The sequence below is a fragment of the Dendrobates tinctorius genome, unplaced genomic scaffold (genome assembly GCF_039654945.1).
Source record: "Dendrobates tinctorius isolate UK_male_01 unplaced genomic scaffold, ASM3965494v1 ptg000536l, whole genome shotgun sequence".
Taxonomy (NCBI): Eukaryota; Metazoa; Chordata; class Amphibia; order Anura; family Dendrobatidae; genus Dendrobates; species Dendrobates tinctorius.
In genome coordinates this window covers 105,001-117,500 of record NW_027362195.1, presented here as the reverse complement: position 1 = coordinate 117,500, position 12,500 = coordinate 105,001, and positions in this window count along the sequence as shown.

Genomic DNA, 12,500 nt, shown 5'->3' with positions numbered 1-12,500 from the left:
GCTTGGGATGCGCGATCGGCAAAAGTCCCTCTCGGAGCTGTGGAAGTTCGGTCTCAGCCGGAGTGCGCAACTTCCAGACGAGAGGGACCACATGCCAAGTCGCCTACCCGAGTCGGGGAACCAGAGAAACAACTGCTTTCTATCGGGGTAGAGAGACGACACTCTCTCAAGTACATTCTGCCAGAGGTGCGCATTCCTATGTATTTGCATTGCGGGACAACGTCCCCACTTTAAGGGGACGAAGTCGGAACTGTACCCGGCCTCAAGTCACTGTAGGGCGGATGCGGCACCTAGAAAATTCCTCATTCCGGTTCTTTTTCACTTAGTCGTTTTTTTTGGCAAGAATGTACCCCAGGATGGCCAAAAAGCCAAAGCCAGGGACTGAGAACCATCGAGCATGCTCTGAGGGGACATAGTCAGAGGGGGCGTCCGCCTTCCAGAGCCCTCCTTCCCACGAGGACTCCAGATTTGCCCCCCCTGACAACAGCCATCGCCTCCAGAGAACCAGGGACCACCGAGGGAGGGTCTGGTCGAAGCTCAGGTACCCAGGATAGCTTCTCCGGCTTGGGCATGGACCGCCAGACAAAGCCGCGGACCGTGAACCATCCAGCCTGCTCTGAGGGGACATAGTCAGAGGGGGCGTCCGCCTTCCAGAGCCCTCCTTCCCACGAGGACTCCAGATTTGCCCCCCTGACAGCCATCACCTCCAGAGAACCAGGGACCGCCGAGGGAGGGTCTGGTCAAAGCTCATGTACCCCAGGACAGCTTCTCCGGCTTGGGCACAGACCACCAGACAAAGCCGCGGACCATGAACCATCCAGCCGGCTCTGAGGGGACATGGTCAGAAGGGGCGTCCGCCTTCTAGAGCCCAAACTCGGCCACGGACTCCAGATTTGCCCCCCTGAATGCCATCACCCTTCAGAAGACCAGGGACCACCGAGGGAGGGTCTGGTCAGGCTCAGGTACCCCAGGATCGCCTCTCTCACTTGGGACGCACGACCAGCAAAAGTCCCTCCTGGAGCCGTGGAAGTTCAGTCTCGGCCGTATTTTGCAACTTCCACGACAAGAGGGACCACCTTCTAAGTCGCCTACCCGAGCCAGAGAACCATAGGAACAACCGCCATACATCGGGGTAGAGAGAGCCCACTCTCTCCTATATTCTCCCGCAGGTGCGCATTACTATGTATTTGCATTGCGGGACAATGTACTTCAATGAGCGGGACAAAGTCGGAAATGTATCCGACCTCCTGGAACTGTGCGGCTGCTACAGCAGTCAGAAATTCCCCATTCCGGTTCTTTTTCACTTGGATTTTTTTTTTTGCAATTTTTTGCCTAAAACGTATTCCTCCAACATGTACTAGCTCATGACACTTGAAATTTTTGAGCCAATTGATAATAACAGCTTTTTAGAGCTCAAAAACAAAAAAAATTTGAGCGAACAAAAAATGTTCGAAAATGACCTCAGCTCCTGGAACTGTTTTCGGTACACCTCCAGAGAGGCTCCCCTGCCTGGAAGTCTGTCACTGCTCAGCTTGAAATTTTTCTAAGTCCCAAAATTCGGTTTTTCATCCAAAATTCAACTTTCTGCCCAGGATCCACAAACTTTAAACCCAGTTGGGGGACCCTCCCTGGGGGCCCTACAACATACTGAAGCCCCCCTGTGGTGGAAGTAGGGGAAATTACTTATTTTTACACAAAATCACAAAATTCCATTTTTTGTTCGCAAAACACTTTTTTGTCCTCAAGAAACTTTTTTGTCCTCAAAACACTTTTTTGTCCTCGAGAAACTTTTTTGTCCTCAAGAAACTTTTTTGTCCTCAAAACACTTTTTTGTCCTCAAAACTCAATTTCTTCCATAATTCGACTTTCCCCCCAAAAACCACACATTCTACCCTCATGGGAGGCACTCTCCCTCGGGTCCCCTCAACATATTGACGCCCCAGAGCGGTGGGAGAAGGGGAAATCTGATTTTTGCACAAAAATCCAAAAAACGCACTAAGTCCAAAAATCCTGAAAATTTTTCTAAGTCCCAACGGTACTTTCTGAAAAGTGTACCCAGGCTCCTGGAAGCCTCCTGGGTACACCTCCCGAGGCGCCCCCTTCCTGGAAGTCTGACACATCTCGAAATTTTTCTAAGTCCCAAAAAATGGTTTTTGCTCCATAATTCGACTTTCCCCCCAAAAGTCACACATTCTACCCTCATGGGAGGCACTCTCCCTCGGGTCCCCACATCATATTGACGCCCCAGAGCGGTGGGAGAAGGGGAAATCTGATTTTTGCGCAAAAATCCAAAAAACGCACTAAGTCCAAAAATCCTGAAAATTTTTCTAAGTCCCAACGGTACTTTCTGAAAAGTGTACCCAGGCTCCTGGAAGCCTCCTGGGTACACCTCCCGAGGCGCCCCCTTCCTGGAAGTCTGACACATCTCGAAATTTTTCTAAGTCCCAAAAAATGGTTTTTGCTCCATAATTCGACTTTCCCCCCAAAAGTCACACATTCTACCCTCATGGGAGGCACTCTCCCTCGGGTCCCCACATCATATTGACGCCCCAGAGCGGTGGGAGAAGGGGAAATCTGATTTTTGCACAAAAATCCAAAAAACGCACTAAGTCCAAAAATCCTGAAAATTTTTCTAAGTCCCAACGGTACTTTCTGAAAAGTGTACCCAGGCTCCTGGAAGCCTCCTGGGTACACCTCCCGAGGCGCCCCCTTCCTGGAAGTCTGACACATCTCGAAATTTTTCTAAGTCCCAAAAAATGGTTTTTGCTCCATAATTCGACTTTCCCCCCAAAAGTCACACATTCTACCCTCATGGGAGGCACTCTCCCTCGGGTCCCCACATCATATTGACGCCCCAGAGCGGTGGGAGAAGGGGAAATCTGATTTTTGCGCAAAAATCCAAAAAACGCACTAAGTCCAAAAATCCTGAAAATTTTTCTAAGTCCCAACGGTACTTTCTGAAAAGTGTACCCAGGCTCCTGGAAGCCTCCTGGGTACACCTCCCGAGGCGCCCCCTTCCTGGAAGTCTGACACATCTCGAAATTTTTCTAAGTCCCAAAAAATGGTTTTTGCTCCATAATTCGACTTTCCCCCCAAAAGTCACACATTCTACCCTCATGGGAGGCACTCTCCCTCGGGTCCCCACATCATATTGACGCCCCAGAGCGGTGGGAGAAGGGGAAATCTGATTTTTGCACAAAAATCCAAAAAACGCACTAAGTCCAAAAATCCTGAAAATTTTTCTAAGTCCCAACGGTACTTTCTGAAAAGTGTACCCAGGCTCCTGGAAGCCTCCTGGGTACACCTCCCGAGGCGCCCCCTTCCTGGAAGTCTGACACATCTCGAAATTTTTCTAAGTCCCAAAAAATGGTTTTTGCTCCATAATTCGACTTTCCCCCCAAAAGTCACACATTCTACCCTCATGGGAGGCACTCTCCCTCGGGTCCCCACATCATATTGACGCCCCAGAGCGGTGGGAGAAGGGGAAATCTGATTTTTGCACAAAAATCCAAAAAACGCACTAAGTCCAAAAATCCTGAAAATTTTTCTAAGTCCCAACGGTACTTTCTGAAAAGTGTACCCAGGCTCCTGGAAGCCTCCTGGGTACACCTCCCGAGGCGCCCCCTTCCTGGAAGTCTGACACATCTCGAAATTTTTCTAAGTCCCAAAAAATGGTTTTTGCTCCATAATTCGACTTTCCCCCCAAAAGTCACACATTCTACCCTCATGGGAGGCACTCTCCCTCGGGTCCCCACATCATATTGACGCCCCAGAGCGGTGGGAGAAGGGGAAATCTGATTTTTGCACAAAAATCCAAAAAACGCACTAAGTCCAAAAATCCTGAAAATTTTTCTAAGTCCCAACGGTACTTTCTGAAAAGTGTACCCAGGCTCCTGGAAGCCTCCTGGGTACACCTCCCGAGGCGCCCCCTTCCTGGAAGTCTGACACATCTCGAAATTTTTCTAAGTCCCAAAAAATGGTTTTTGCTCCATAATTCGACTTTCCCCCCAAAAGTCACACATTCTACCCTCATGGGAGGCACTCTCCCTCGGGTCCCCACATCATATTGACGCCCCAGAGCGGTGGGAGAAGGGGAAATCTGATTTTTGCACAAAAATCCAAAAAACGCACTAAGTCCAAAAATCCTGAAAATTTTTCTAAGTCCCAACGGTACTTTCTGAAAAGTGTACCCAGGCTCCTGGAAGCCTCCTGGGTACACCTCCCGAGGCGCCCCCTTCCTGGAAGTCTGACACATCTCGAAATTTTTCTAAGTCCCAAAAAATGGTTTTTGCTCCATAATTCGACTTTCCCCCCAAAAGTCACACATTCTACCCTCATGGGAGGCACTCTCCCTCGGGTCCCCACATCATATTGACGCCCCAGAGCGGTGGGAGAAGGGGAAATCTGATTTTTGCACAAAAATCCAAAAAACGCACTAAGTCCAAAAATCCTGAAAATTTTTCTAAGTCCCAACGGTACTTTCTGAAAAGTGTACCCAGGCTCCTGGAAGCCTCCTGGGTACACCTCCCGAGGCGCCCCCTTCCTGGAAGTCTGACACATCTCGAAATTTTTCTAAGTCCCAAAAAATGGTTTTTGCTCCATAATTCGACTTTCCCCCCAAAAGTCACACATTCTACCCTCATGGGAGGCACTCTCCCTCGGGTCCCCACATCATATTGACGCCCCAGAGCGGTGGGAGAAGGGGAAATCTGATTTTTGCACAAAAATCCAAAAAACGCACTAAGTCCAAAAATCCTGAAAATTTTTCTAAGTCCCAACGGTACTTTCTGAAAAGTGTACCCAGGCTCCTGGAAGCCTCCTGGGTACACCTCCCGAGACGCTCCCCTTCCTGGAAGTCTGTCACATCTCGAAATTTTTCTAAGTCCCAAAATTCGGTTTTTTCACCCAAAATTCAACCTTCCGCCCAGGATCCAGAAATTTCACCCCCAGTTTGGGGCCTCATTTGGGACACTCTCAGACATATATTTCACTCTCTGACTTCCAGCCACCGCTTTCAGGGCGAATATTAAGCCCACCAACCGACCGCTACAGGACGAATATTAAGCCCACCAACCGACCGCTACAGGACGAATATTAAGCCCACCAACCGACCGCTACAGGACGAATATTAAGCCCGCCAACCGACCATTAAGCCCCCTTCCGAATCTACTCAGGGTGGGTCTGAGCTGGGGGTCGGGAGTTCACAGCCCGGCCGCGGCCAAAGTGATCCACCTCGGTCATAGTTGTCCCGCCCAAAGGAACAGTCGTTTTGTTTCAGCCGGGCGCGGCCTACATTTGTCTATCTACCGACACCAAGATCTCCATTTTCGCCTTCTGGAGATCCCGCACCCAAGCAGGAGGATTCGTGGCTCCAGTAACCCAGGAATGTGCACCCGACTCGGGCAGCCAACCAGAAAGAGTCCCCCTAGGAGACGTGGACCAAACGGTAGGGGGAACTCCTAGCTGGAGGGCTACCCACGGGGCTGGCATGCACAAAACACGGCCTACATCTGTCCATCTGCCGCCACCAAGATCTCCATTGTCGCCTTCTGGAGATCCAGCACCCAAGCAGAAGGCTTCGTGGCTCAAGTAACCCAGGAATGTGCACCCGACTCGGGCAGCCAACCAGAAAGAGTCCCCCCTAGGAGACGCGGACCAAACGGTAAGGGGAACTCCTAGCTGGAGGGCTACCCACGGGGCTGGCATGCACAAAACACGGCCTACATCTGTCCGTCTGCCGCCACCAAGATCTCCATTGTCGCCTTCTGGAGGATCCAGCACCCAAGCAGAAGGATTCGTGGCTTGAGTAACCCAGGAATGTGCACCCGACTCGGGCAGCCAACCAGAAAGAGTCCCCCTAGGAGACGCGGACCAAACGGTAGGGGGAACTCCTAGCTGGAGGGCTACCCACGGGGCTGGCATGCACAAAACACGGCCTACATCTGTCCGTCTGCCGCCACCAAGATCTCCATTGTCGCCTTCTGGAGGATCCAGCACCCAAGCAGAAGGATTCGTGGATTGAGTAACCCAGGAATGTGCACCCGACTCGGGCAGCCAACCAGAAAGAGTCCCCCCTAGGAGACGCGGACCAAACGGTAGGGGGAACTCCTAGCTGGAGGGCTACCCACGGGGCTGGCATGCACAAAACACGGCCTACATCTGTCCGTCTGCCGCCACCAAGATCTCCATTGTCGCCTTCTGGAGGATCCAGCACCCAAGCAGAAGGATTCGTGGATTGAGTAACCCAGGAATGTGCACCCGACTCGGGCAGCCAACCAGAAAGAGTCCCCCTAGGAGACGCGGACCAAACGGTAAGGGGAACTCCTAGCTGGAGGGCTACCCACGGGGCTGGCATGCACAAAACACGGCCTACATCTGTCGCCACCAAGATCTCCATTGTCGCCTTCTGGAGATCCAGCACCCAAGCGGGCGTGTTCTTTACGAAAAACGGACCACCTGGAAGTCTGTCACAGGTAAAACATTTTCTAAGTCCACAGAATACATATCACTTCCCAGCCATGACAGGGTTCGAACCCGGGTCGTCAGACTCTTGGCAAGCGTAAAAGCAAGCGCTTACTGCTTTTGCCACCATGAGTTGATAGTGAAAGACGGAGCCAGTCGGAATGTCTTCCATGAAAGCGACGCATGCTCGTCAGCGGTGTAGGCGCCATCCCTGTGGTTGAGTCTACCTCAGGGGTGCTGTATATGTGATCATGACGGATGTATCCAGGGAGGGATCGTTACAGAAACGATATGGATGATCCTCAACCGTATAGGCGCCACCGCTTGGGATGTGTCAACCGCCGTGATGCCACGGAAGTGATCATGACAGACGGCTCGAAGCGGAGATCTTTGCCCCAGCACTATTGGTGCTCGGCATCCGTAGAGGCGTCAACCATGTGGCTGGTTCACCCCCCGTGATGAGGTATGCGGATTTCCGGCAAGTTATTTCCGATCACCTCCGCTGGCGTCTTTCACGTGTGGCTGACTCACACCCCGAGGTGCGCACGGGTTACCGGACTGTTATGCTGGACACTTCAAAATGGAGCGGTGAGTAGAAGACATTCGTCCACCACATATAGACATATGACATACGTGCAGGGAAGGTGACCGGTTCTATTGCTTGTATCCCCGCAGTCACCCCCGGACTCCACTTACATGTCCCGTATGCCACAGAGCAACGAAATACCTTTCCACACATCTTAGGAGGACATGTCTGAGGACCCAGAGTGATTCTGATATAAAAGCTGCCCTTGCATCAGCCAAGTTTCAGCTCAAATGCATTGCCGAAAGAGGTACAACTATCCGCTTCAATGACCTCAAGCCTCTCCAGTCCTTGGAGGAGACTGTATCCTTCTTAGAAGGTCGCGGATTTTTAATAGCCAACAAGCCTAGGTTTGAGCATCAAATCCCGCCACTGATCTCTGAAGAGCCCGCTCAGGTACCACCAGCCATTTTGGAGCTCTGCCCAGGCACTATGCCCCTGACGGAGCTAGATTCGGATGAGATCGATATCCCTTTGCTTTTACGGCCTGCAGAAAGCCCCCTGCCCCTGGCAGAGCCAGATGCATCGGATGAGGCTTCACTTTTACAGCCTGTGGAAAGTTTTCAAGAAAGCCCTCGCTCAGAGACTGCCCACACAGGGGCCTGTTCTGACCCCATGGAAGATGAGGAGGTCACTGACGGTAGCGATTTAAGAATTCAGAAAAGGCAGTGGAAGGACAAAAATCGCACCGCTACAAAGATGGCCGGCTTGTATAAGCGACACTCAATGAACGACGCTATGTTCAAAGGTTTCCGCTCATACCTAACCATTACACACGGGGTGCCAAACTGCCAACAGGAGGTCTCAAATGTTTCCAGGTTCCTCTTCTTTGTGAACCCGAGAAGAGTAACCCTGGAGTACCTACTGAAGCCAAATAAAATCAATGAATTTTTTGAAAAACTCGGAAACCTCCAGCTATCGAAACAGACCTCCCTCAGAATGCTGAAGCATATACGGAGATTCACTGTCTATCAGATGAGGGCCACGGGACTGAGAATAGAAAAGCCAGAACTCTACAAGGCCTGTGAGGTATTCATGAATCACACTGAGGACCTACAGAAGACATTGTACAAGGGCGCCTGCAAGGAGTCTGTTAGTAAGCGGTACACACCCTTCAAAGTATCGCATATGCGGCTTGATTTTTGCCATGTATGTTCAATAATTCCTCTTATTTTTCCCCAGGTACGATCTACTGAGGAAGCCGCTAAAATCGCCCGTGGACTGCCAGATTATTCTGGAGGAGGCAAGGCCAACTTTTCTAGCCAGCATAGCCTCTGTGGAAGAGGGCGGATCAAATGAAGAACGCCGGGAAATTGCACTCTACCTCCAGGCCCTGCTGGTTCTGAAAAATCTCCAGAGACCAGGTGTCATCCGTAACATGACGGTAAGTAGTCAGACCCTGTGGGTCAGCGGTCTCCCATGCACCAGTTCAATAACTTTCCACATCAGGTTTCAGAGTGGACCGAGAGGATCCATCACGTGTACCACGACAGACAGATGACAGTTGTCGGTGTGAAGACTCACAAATGTTCCACCACTCAGGTCGCAGTGTTCGTACTTTCAGAGGAAGAAGAATCGGTAAGGGACTCAACCAGTCAGGGAGCCCAGGCAACACCACTCCACATGGGGAGCAAACCCCTCTCTTTTTCCTTTTTCAGTGGTTCAAAGTGTATGCAGAACATGTCCGACCTGTCTATACCGCTGGCCGAAGGAAGGTCACTAATTTCTTTGTGACGTGTACGGGGAAGGCCATAGCAAATCCATCCGTGGGCCTCAGGCAATACCATTCGAGGTAAGACGGCCACGAGCCGAATGATGCATGGGCATGTGTAGAAACAGGTACTGACATTATGATTTCCTCCATAGCTACAACCTCCCGAACATCACTAGCCACCTAGTGCGACGGGTATGTGAAACCTGGACAACTTCACAATACACGGACTGTGAAAAGCGACTGTTTGCACGGTACTTGGCACATACAAATGACATGGCTGAGAGAGTGTACCGGGAGAAGACTCTGACAGATATGTGTCATGCCCACGAGCTGGTGGTAAATGCAGGAAAGAAGGATGAAGCCGACAATCAGTCACCAGTGATGCCTTCAAGCAGTGCATCAGAGAATGAGCAGGGAGGCAGTATGGAAATCGATCCGGAGGGTAACAAATCATACTACCTAAGAACCATCAAGCCTGCTCTGAGGTGACATAGGCAGAAAGGGCGTCCACCTACCAGAGTCCCCCTTCCCACAAGGACTCCAGATTTGCCCCCACTGACATCCATCACCTCCAGAGAACCAGGGACCACCGAGGGAGGGTCTGGTCAAGCTCAGGTACCCCATGATCACTTCTCATGCTTGGGCATGGACCACCAGCCATTGCCGGGGACTGAGAACCATCGAGCCTGCTCTGAGGGGACATAGGCAGAAGGGGCGTCCGCCTACCAGAGTCCCCCTTCCCATAAGGACTCCAGATTTGCCCCCACTTACATCCATCACCTCCAGAGAACCAGGGACCACCGAGGGAGGGTCTGGTCAAGCTCAGGTACCCCATGATCACTTCTCATGCTTGGGCATGGACCACCAGCCATTGCCGGGGACTGAGAACCATCGAGCCTGCTCTGAGGGGACATAGGCAGAAGGGGCGTCCGCCTACCAGAGTCCCCCTTCCCATAAGGACTCCAGATTTGCCCCCACTTACATCCATCACCTCCAGAGAACCAGGGACCACCGAGGGAGGGTCTGGTCAAGCTCAGGTACCCCATGATCACTTCTCATGCTTGGGCATGGACCACCAGCCATTGCCGGGGACTGAGAACCATCGAGCCTGCTCTGAGGGGACATAGGCAGAAGGGGCGTCCGCCTTCCAGAGCCCAAGCTCGGCTATGGACTCCAGATTTGCCCCCCTGACAGCGATCACCTCCAGAGAACCAGGGACCACCGAGGGAGGGTCTGGTCAAGCTCAGGTACCCCATGATCACTTCTCATGCTTGGGCATGGACCACCAGCCAATGCCAGGGACTGAGAACCATCGAGCCTGCTCTGAGGGGACATAGGCAGAAGGGGCGTCCGCCTACCAGAGTCCCCCTTCCCATAAGGACTCCAGATTTGCCCCCACTGACATCCATCACCTCCAGAGAACCAGGGACCACCGAGTGAGGGTCTGGTCAAGCTCAGGTACCCCATGATCACTTCTCATGCTTGGGCATGGACCACCAGCCAATGCCGGGGACTGAGAACCATCGAGCCTGCTCTGAGGGGACATAGGCAGAAGGGGCGTCCGCCTACCAGAGTCCCCCTTCCCACAAGGACTCCAGATTTGCCCCCACTGACATCCATCACCTCCAGAGAACCAGGGACCACCGAGGGAGGGTCTGGTCAAGCTCAGGTACCCCATGATCACTTCTCATGCTTGGGCATGGACCACCAGCCATTGCCGGGGACTGAGAACCATCGAGCCTGCTCTGAGGGGACATAGGCAGAAGGGGCGTCCGCCTTCCAGAGCCCAAGCTCGGCTATGGACTCCAGATTTGCCCCCCTGACAGCGATCACCTCCAGAGAACCAGGGACCACCGAGGGAGGGTCTGGTCAAGCTCAGGTACCCCATGATCACTTCTCATGCTTGGGCATGGACCACCAGCCAATGCCAGGGACTGAGAACCATCGAGCCTGCTCTGAGGGGACATAGGCAGAAGGGGCGTCCGCCTACCAGAGTCCCCCTTCCCATAAGGACTCCAGATTTGCCCCCACTGACATCCATCACCTCCAGAGAACCAGGGACCACCGAGGGAGGGTCTTGTCAAGCTCAGGTACCCCAGGATCGCTTCTCATGCTTGGGCATGGACCACCAGCCAATGCCGGGGACTGAGAACCATCGAGCCTGCTCTGAGGGGACATAGGCAGAAGGGGCGTCCGCCTTCCAGAGCCCAAGCTCGGCTATGGACTCCAGATTTGCCCCCCTGACAGCGATCACCCTTCAGAGGACCAGGGACCACCGGGGAGGGTCTGGTCAGGCTCAGGTACCCCGAGATTGCTTCTCTCACTTGGGACTCACGACCAGCAAAAGTCCCTCCTGGAGCTGTGGAAGTTCAGTCTCGGCCGTATTTTGCAACTTCCACAACAAGAGGGACCACCTTCTAAAGTCGCCTACCCGAGCCGGAGAACCAGAGAAACAATCGCCATCCATCGGGGTAGAGAGAGCACTCTCTCCTGTATTCTGCCGCAGGTGCGCATTCCTATGTATATGCATTGCGGGACAACGTCCCCACTTTAAGGGGATGAAGTCAGAACTGTACCCGGCCTCCAGTCACTGTAGGGCGGATGCGGCACCCAGAAAATTCCTCATTCCGGTTCTTTTTCACTTAGTCGTTTTTTTTTTTGCAAGAATGTACCCCAGGGATGGCCCACAAGCCAAAGCCAGGGACTGAGAACCATCGAGCACGCTCTGAGGGGACATAGTCAGAGGGGGCGTCCGCCTTCCAGAGCCCTCCTTCCCACGAGGACTCCAGATTTGCCCCCCTGACGACAGCCATCGCCTCCAGAGAACCAGGGACCACCGAGGGAGGGTCTGGTCAAGCTCAGGTACCCCAGGATCACTTCTCATGCTTGGGCATGGACCACCAGCCATTGCCGGGGACTGAGAACCATCGAGCCTGCTCTGAGGGGACATAGGCAGAAGGGGCGTCCGCCTACCAGAGTCCCCCTTCCCACAAGAACTCCAGATTTGCCCCCACTGACATCCATCACCTCCAGAGAACCAGGGACCACCGAGGGAGGGTCTGGTCAAGCTCAGGTACCCCAGGATCGCTTCTCATGCTTGGGCATGGACCACCAGCCAATGCCGGGGACTGAGAACCATCGAGCCTGCTCTGAGGGGACATAGGCAGAAGGGGCGTCCGCCTACCAGAGTCCACCTTCCCATAAGGACTCCAGATTTGCCCCCACTGACATCCATCACCTCCAGAGAACCAGGGACCACCGAGGGAGGGTCTGGTCAAGCTCAGGTACCCCAGGATCGCTTCTCCAGCTTGGGCATGGACTACCAGCCAATGCCGGGGACTGAGAACCATCGAGCCTGCTCTGAGGGGACATAGGCAGAAGGGGCATCCGCCTACCAGAGTCCACCTTCCCATAAGGACTCCAGATTTGCCCCCACTGACATCCATCACCTCCAGAGAACCAGGGACCACCGAGGGAGGGTCTGGTCAAGCTCAGGTACCCCAGGATCGCTTCTCCAGCTTGGGCATGGACCACCAGCCAATGCCGGGGACTGAGAACCATCGAGCCTGCTCTGAGGGGACATAGGCAGAAGGGGCGTCCACCTTCCAGAGCCCAAGCTCGGCTATGGACTCCAGATTTGCCCCCCTGACAGCGATCACCCTTCAGAGGACCAGGGACCACCGGGGAGGGTCTGGTCAGGCTCAGGTACCCCGAGATTGATTCTCTCACTTGGGACTCACG